This window comes from Felis catus, chromosome B3 (assembly GCF_018350175.1).
Source record: "Felis catus isolate Fca126 chromosome B3, F.catus_Fca126_mat1.0, whole genome shotgun sequence".
NCBI classification, from domain to species: Eukaryota; Metazoa; Chordata; class Mammalia; order Carnivora; family Felidae; genus Felis; species Felis catus.
The window spans coordinates 106,825,172-106,831,171 of record NC_058373.1 but is presented as its reverse complement, the minus strand read 5'-3'; the positions used below and the strand labels follow the sequence as shown (position 1 = coordinate 106,831,171).

The 6,000-nt window shown below is 45.5% G+C and overlaps 1 long non-coding RNA gene across 2 annotated transcripts in view; it reads right to left on the bottom strand.

Annotated features, from left to right (window-relative positions):
* Positions 1-413: 413 nt before the first annotated feature.
* Positions 414-6,000, bottom strand: part of LOC111560888 — a 58,788-nt gene continuing 53,201 nt past the window's right edge. The window contains exons 5-6 of one of the 2 annotated variants that reach the window (XR_006599661.1): positions 4,720-4,902; positions 414-1,909 (exon numbers count right to left, since the gene is read on the bottom strand). This is a non-coding gene — a long non-coding RNA (uncharacterized LOC111560888). The remainder of the gene's footprint in view (positions 1,910-4,719; positions 4,903-6,000) is intronic. The other variant, XR_002743128.2, reaches the window with a different exon arrangement.

The window sequence follows — 6,000 nt, the reverse complement described above, 5'->3', positions numbered from 1 at the left end:
GTAGGAAAATACTGAAGAAGATTTGGAGAACATTAATGCTGCCAGACAAAGACAGTGAGATATTTAATAATTACTTGTTATTGACTGGAAGAAGTGGCTCCTGAATCCTTTCCATGTTGTTGTTGGTATTGCAAGAGCCAGTAACTGGCTCAGTGTGAAGAACTGAAGGTGGGTAAGTCTGGGAAATGCAGCAGAGAGCCCTCCAGAAGGGCAGCAGAAGATTCCAAAACTCCACAGGGAACAGGTGCATCTTTAGAGTTCTGAGAAACAGGCACAAGAACGAATAGCCAGAAGATTCACTTCAGGAACGGGGTGGGCGTAGCTGTTTTAATCGCCTCCACTTCACCCCATCAGTAAGGGGAGGATTCCCGCCCTGGGATTATGGGCATGGCTGTGACACCTGACACTGAACAGACGAGATCAACAGCAGTTTATTGGTCATATATACTTAGCATGGGGGAGGAGGACACTCCATGCCACACAGAGTCACATGAGGGTTGCACTTGAGGTCAGGGTGAACAAGTGGGGGCTGTGGGAAGCAAACTTTGTAGTATCAAGACAGTGAGGTGCCCCCTGGCTCCCAAGAAGGATGTGATTGGCTTGTTTGAGTAATTCTGTGGGCTGACAGGGAACTGAATCCTACACACGATGAATGATAAACAGGTGGTGTGCCTGGTCCCCATGATGAGGAGGGCTGTTTGGCTAAGAGACATCCGCATGAAGAGACAAGGGATGGGAACTTGCAGTTAGGCCACCGGGGAGCCTCTGGACTTTATAACATGCTAAAGCAGCAAATAATATTGAGCCTCCATTTCAAGCCTGACACAATAGCACTTCAGGAGATTGGATGGTGTGGGCTCTAGTGGTTAGAAGGAGAGAAAGTCAAATCCTGGGCAAAAGTTACTTTATGCCTTCAGAAATCAGGGATCTCAACACCAAATGGCACAAGCAAGACAGATTATTAGGACAGGTTGGGAGTCAAAGCTTTGAGCTACGAAGGATCCCACCCATGGTGGCAGTCAGGAGACTGCTTGTTGTCCCAAAGCAGTGCCTGGTGCTGTGAGTAGTGAAGACAATGCCTATGTGTAACTTAATCTGCTCTCCATAAAACATACGTATCGTTCAGCCAACAGTGAGCATGTTGCTCTGTGAGAAAAGGAGAAGGCAAAGTCTCTCTCTGGAGACCCACATGTCACTCAAGTGATGGCAACAACAGAAAGCAACCAGACAAACTTCTGGGGGCTTCCCAGGGATATTTTGTCATAGTCTGACATAAGGTACAGGGGTGGTACTTTCCGCAGAAGCCAGCCCTATCTTGGACCTGGAGTTAGGAGCATAAAGTACAAGGTCCACAATATTCAATGTTCCATGAAGTATTTGATGAGCACTTACCAAACACCCAGAATTCCACATTGGTTGCATAGGATAGAATCCCTTCCCTCAAGGAGCTCCTAATCTGCTCGGCGGCATAACAAAATTTTTATATGAAATGACAACATTAAAAAGTGTATAAATATGTTGAAGAGCATGAGGCAAAATGCTATAATAAAAGTCAGAAAATTTTCCTTATAATTGTATTGCTTGTATTCTATACTTTAAATAGCTTACCATACAAAAGACATCATATGGTGAAACACTTTCTTGACCTGTGAGCTGAATCTCTTATGTACCTACAAACTAATAGTGGCTAAAGTTTCTTCATGCCTTAGAATGTGTCCGTTTTAGTCCAAGTATTTACAGGCACCAGTTAAGTAGGGTTCGGTAGAGAAGTCTCCTTACTCACTTTGCACTTTGTTCCAAGTACACTGTTTGACAGCCCTTAAGCCTGACAGTGTTCAGTCTCTCCAACCCTTCAGCCAACCTTGCTGTGGTCATTTTTCTTGCTCCCACTGAGACACTTCGGAGATACCTAGGGGAGACAATTAGAGGAATACATTGAGATTTGGTCATTTTGGATGTTAAGTTGGATAAATCTTGAAGGTATAAGTCACTTGGAGACTTTCCTAATATATTGTTTCTTGTTCCAGACAAATTCCTATCCAAGGGTAGAGTTTGAGTCAGACTGGGTAGGGTTCTGTCCTTGCCATCCATAGAACTTGATCATATCAATAGCCCCAGAGAATTCTGCCCCAACTCCAGGTCATTCTTGATCCTTAGGTCAGTGGTGAGCAGTCTTGCCTGTCCTGCAGTCACCTGTGGGCCTGTGAATATATAAGCCCAGCTCCTATCCTCAGAGATTCTGATTTAATCTGGGACTTGTGCTACGAAATCCATGTGTCAGGGTTGAGACGAAGACCAGGCATCTCTTTAATGTAAAGGGAAAACTTCAAACAGCTATAACTGATCAATAATATGATCCTTTCTGTGAACTCATTGTTACTGGAAGTTTCCCAGCAGAGGCCAAATTTATGAACAATTACTTCTCTGTCTCCATCATAAAACATAACTATACCCTAAAGCACCTTTTTACATTGTCTCATTAATCTGCACAAATGCACTGTGGGAGAGGTGTCATCATTATTCTCATTTTACAAATGAGAAGAGTGAGATGCAGGGAGCGTAAATTATTTTTAATATCATGAAGGCAGAACTATTGTGAAGATAATTCCTGATCTACTACCCCTCATGGCCTCAATTCTGAAGACACACCCTGGCTCAGGGAGATGGCTGATAACCCAGACCACCTGTCAGCCCATTCAGGAACCCTTAGGTCTAACTGGAGGTTAGAGTGGGTAGAGGTAGGGTCACCAGAGCCAGAGATTACACAGCTGCAGACTTTCTTTGCTAGACCCTTCTGCTTACTCATCTGGGGCCCTTGATTTCTTCTGCTTGGTAGTCACTGAGGAAATAATTACCACCATTTATTAAGGACTTACCATGTATCCAGGATTTTGTGAGCTGATTTATATGTGCTCATTTAATCATTGCAACAGTCCCAGCAGGAAGGTATTAGATCCATTTTAAGATGTAGAAACTGAGGCTGAATGTCTTGCCCAGGATCACATAGCAAGACCATGAATCAAATTCAGATCTATTTGTTGTGAAAGACTGTGCCCTACAAAGAGGTCCCTCTTTGGGTGGCAAGGTTCCGAAGGGCAGTAGGATCTACAGGAGTTAGCTGCACCTTTAGAGTCTCCCACTATCTCCCTATGGAAGCCAGTGGGTATTCACATGGCTAGCCCAAGGGAGCATCCTGAAGGCTAGCCTCAAAGATGACATTTCATTGGGGTATCTCCAACTGGGACCATTATTAGATTTAAGGAGCCCTAGGATTCCTGGAATTTAACTGACTTTAGGGTTATAGCTGGTACAAGGCACAATGTATGCAGTTGGAAAGCATAGTGTATGTGTGCACACCCAGGCACGTGCATGCACACACACGATTACATGATATAGAGGATGTCAGGAGCATGGGGTTCTGGCCCTGTCTGCCACTGTACATTTAAGAAAGTCCAGAGAGGAAGTAGATCAGACCTAGGGATTTTTGAGGACATGGTTTTACTTATCAGATAAAGCTTTAAGTCTAAAAATCCTAAAACCAACTCCTCCTTGCCTCACCATCCAACCTCAAGCACTTTTTGGCAGCCATGAATCTCCTCAGGCATATTCACATCACCAAAAACTTTCTCTAAGGGCTCTGGGGCTTCCCAGAGGGGGTCTGGGGTCTGCAGCACTGGCATGGAGGTCCGTGAGATGACACAAGGCTTCTGCTCCTGGGGCATTTAAAGGCCACTGCCACCTTTCAGGGTCAGAGCCACGGGAGCATCAAGACCTCCGAAGGGCACCCTGGTCTTCCTTTCTGAGCTTGGGTGTACAGCCTACTTTAAAGCATTAAATGGAAAATTGTGTCCACTTTTGGCACTCACAATTATACTCTGAGTCCTGAAAGGTGCCTTTTGGTGTCCCACTCCAGTGCTCTCTAACACTTAATGTGACATGTGTGTGTCATATCCTCGGGCTGTGCCCTCCCCAGGGCACAGAAGCATTTAGGAACTAGGTGCTCTGGAGAGGCTATGCATGACGGTACAGGCAGCTGTCTCCAGGGCGTTGTTAGATTAGCACAAGGCTTTGGACTCAGACAGACTTGAGTTTAAATCCTGACTCTGACCCAAGTGACTGTATGTTCTTGGGAAGGTCACATGCTTCTCTGACCTCTGTTTCCTCTTCTGGAAAACGAGGGCATTGATGCCTGTTGTGCAGTTACCTGATAGAGCCTCTGCCTGGAACCTGGCAAGTGCCAAGTGGCACAGAGGTGGTGTGATTTTAGTGGCACTGGGAAGGACCCTCAGGCCAAAACAAATCCTTTCCCAACCAACTTCCTCACTAGATCTGGCCTCCACCCCCTCCACCCCCTCCACCTCCAACAGGGGGAAAGCTCTCACTCTGCTTCTTTTTTTTTTTTTTAATTTTTTTTTCAACATTTATTTATTTTTGGGACAGAGAGAGACAGAGCATGAACGGGGGAGGGGCAGAGAGAGAGGGAGACACAGAATCAGAAACAGGCTCCAGGCTCTGAGCCATCAGCCCAGAGCCCGACGCGGGGCTCGAACTCATGGACTGTGAGATCGTGACCTGGCTGAAGTCGGACGCTTAACCGACTGCGCCACCCAGGCGCCCCTCTCACTCTGCTTCTTGAATGGCACCATGCTTTCTCCTAATGCCAGATATTTGTCCCTGTGTTCCCTGTTCCTAGAGCCTTGTTCTTCTTGTACTTCCTACCTGTTCATCCGGTTCGTATCTTCCTTCAGATGTCTTCAGTCATTGGCTCAGCCACATCCTCACCTGAGTGATTATATTAGTAAGGTGGGGGAAGACATACATTGTTTAAAGAATATAAGCTTCATAACGGTGCCTGTTTTACTCACTGGTGCCCAGCATACACTGTGCCTCCGTGACTGTTGGCTGAAAGAATGACAGAGGTATTTGTTTAACCTAAAGAAACACGTTTCTCACAAGGCTAGTTCCCTCTAAAATGATGTGATTCAGAGGGCACAAAAAAGACCATGGTCAGATAAGTTGGGACACTGGGGACAAAACAAAGTTAGACAGGTTCCTTCTCTGTGGGACTTCTCAATACTCCAATATGATAATGTGTATTGTGAATTTCTGTTAGGAGAAGGGTCAAAACCAAACAAGGAGCTACATTTGTCATTTACACCCCACTGTGAATGAGTTTAATCAAAACCTGGCCTGGGAGTGAGTGAGTAAGTGATGAAGTAGAAGAAGTTGTGGACTCTGAAGATGAGGAACTCTGCCTCTCTGCCGCCTGCTCCCAAAGTCAGAGCCCATGGGCTCCTGGGAGCAAAATCAAGTCAAGTCTTATACATCAGAGGTAAGGGAACTATTCACAACTCCCCCTTCACATCTGAATCTTGGCCCAGCAATCTCAGCCAGGACCCGAGTTCTCTTTATTTCTGTTCTTACCAAAAGACTTCTTTCTTACATCAGCTATGGAGGGATTTTATCTGTTTGTCATCTTCAATAAAAAGTGACTCCGGCAACGTGGTGTAAGGTTGATGTGTCCCAAGAAACAGACCTGCTCTCTGTCTGGTTTTGTTTTCTTTTATTGCTTTTGAAATCTCACATTCCTCTTTTCATTGCTGGCTTGGGCTACAGGGCAGTACTGGTTTCACTCAAATGGAATATCTATTTGGAGCTGATTGAAAAAACAAAGCTGGCTAAAAGAAGGGTCAGGCCAGTCCTAAAGACAATTGCAAAAGAAATAAAAGGGCGACACATAAACCAGACGGGTATCCAAAACTTGGTTGGTTTCTATATTCCCAATACTGACTTCTGGGAAACTGTGTTTGAGCACAAGCGTGGGGCCAGGCCTGAAACCTCACAATGGAGGCAGCGTGTGAATGAGGTTGAATAGAACAGAGCTGAAGTGCCTGCTCTGATTCCTAGCACTCCCAACACGTCCCCACAGTGACAGGGATAGTATTGAGAGGCACAGCAAAACTGCTAGTAGGAAGGGTTTGTCTCCAGCCCTTCTTCTCC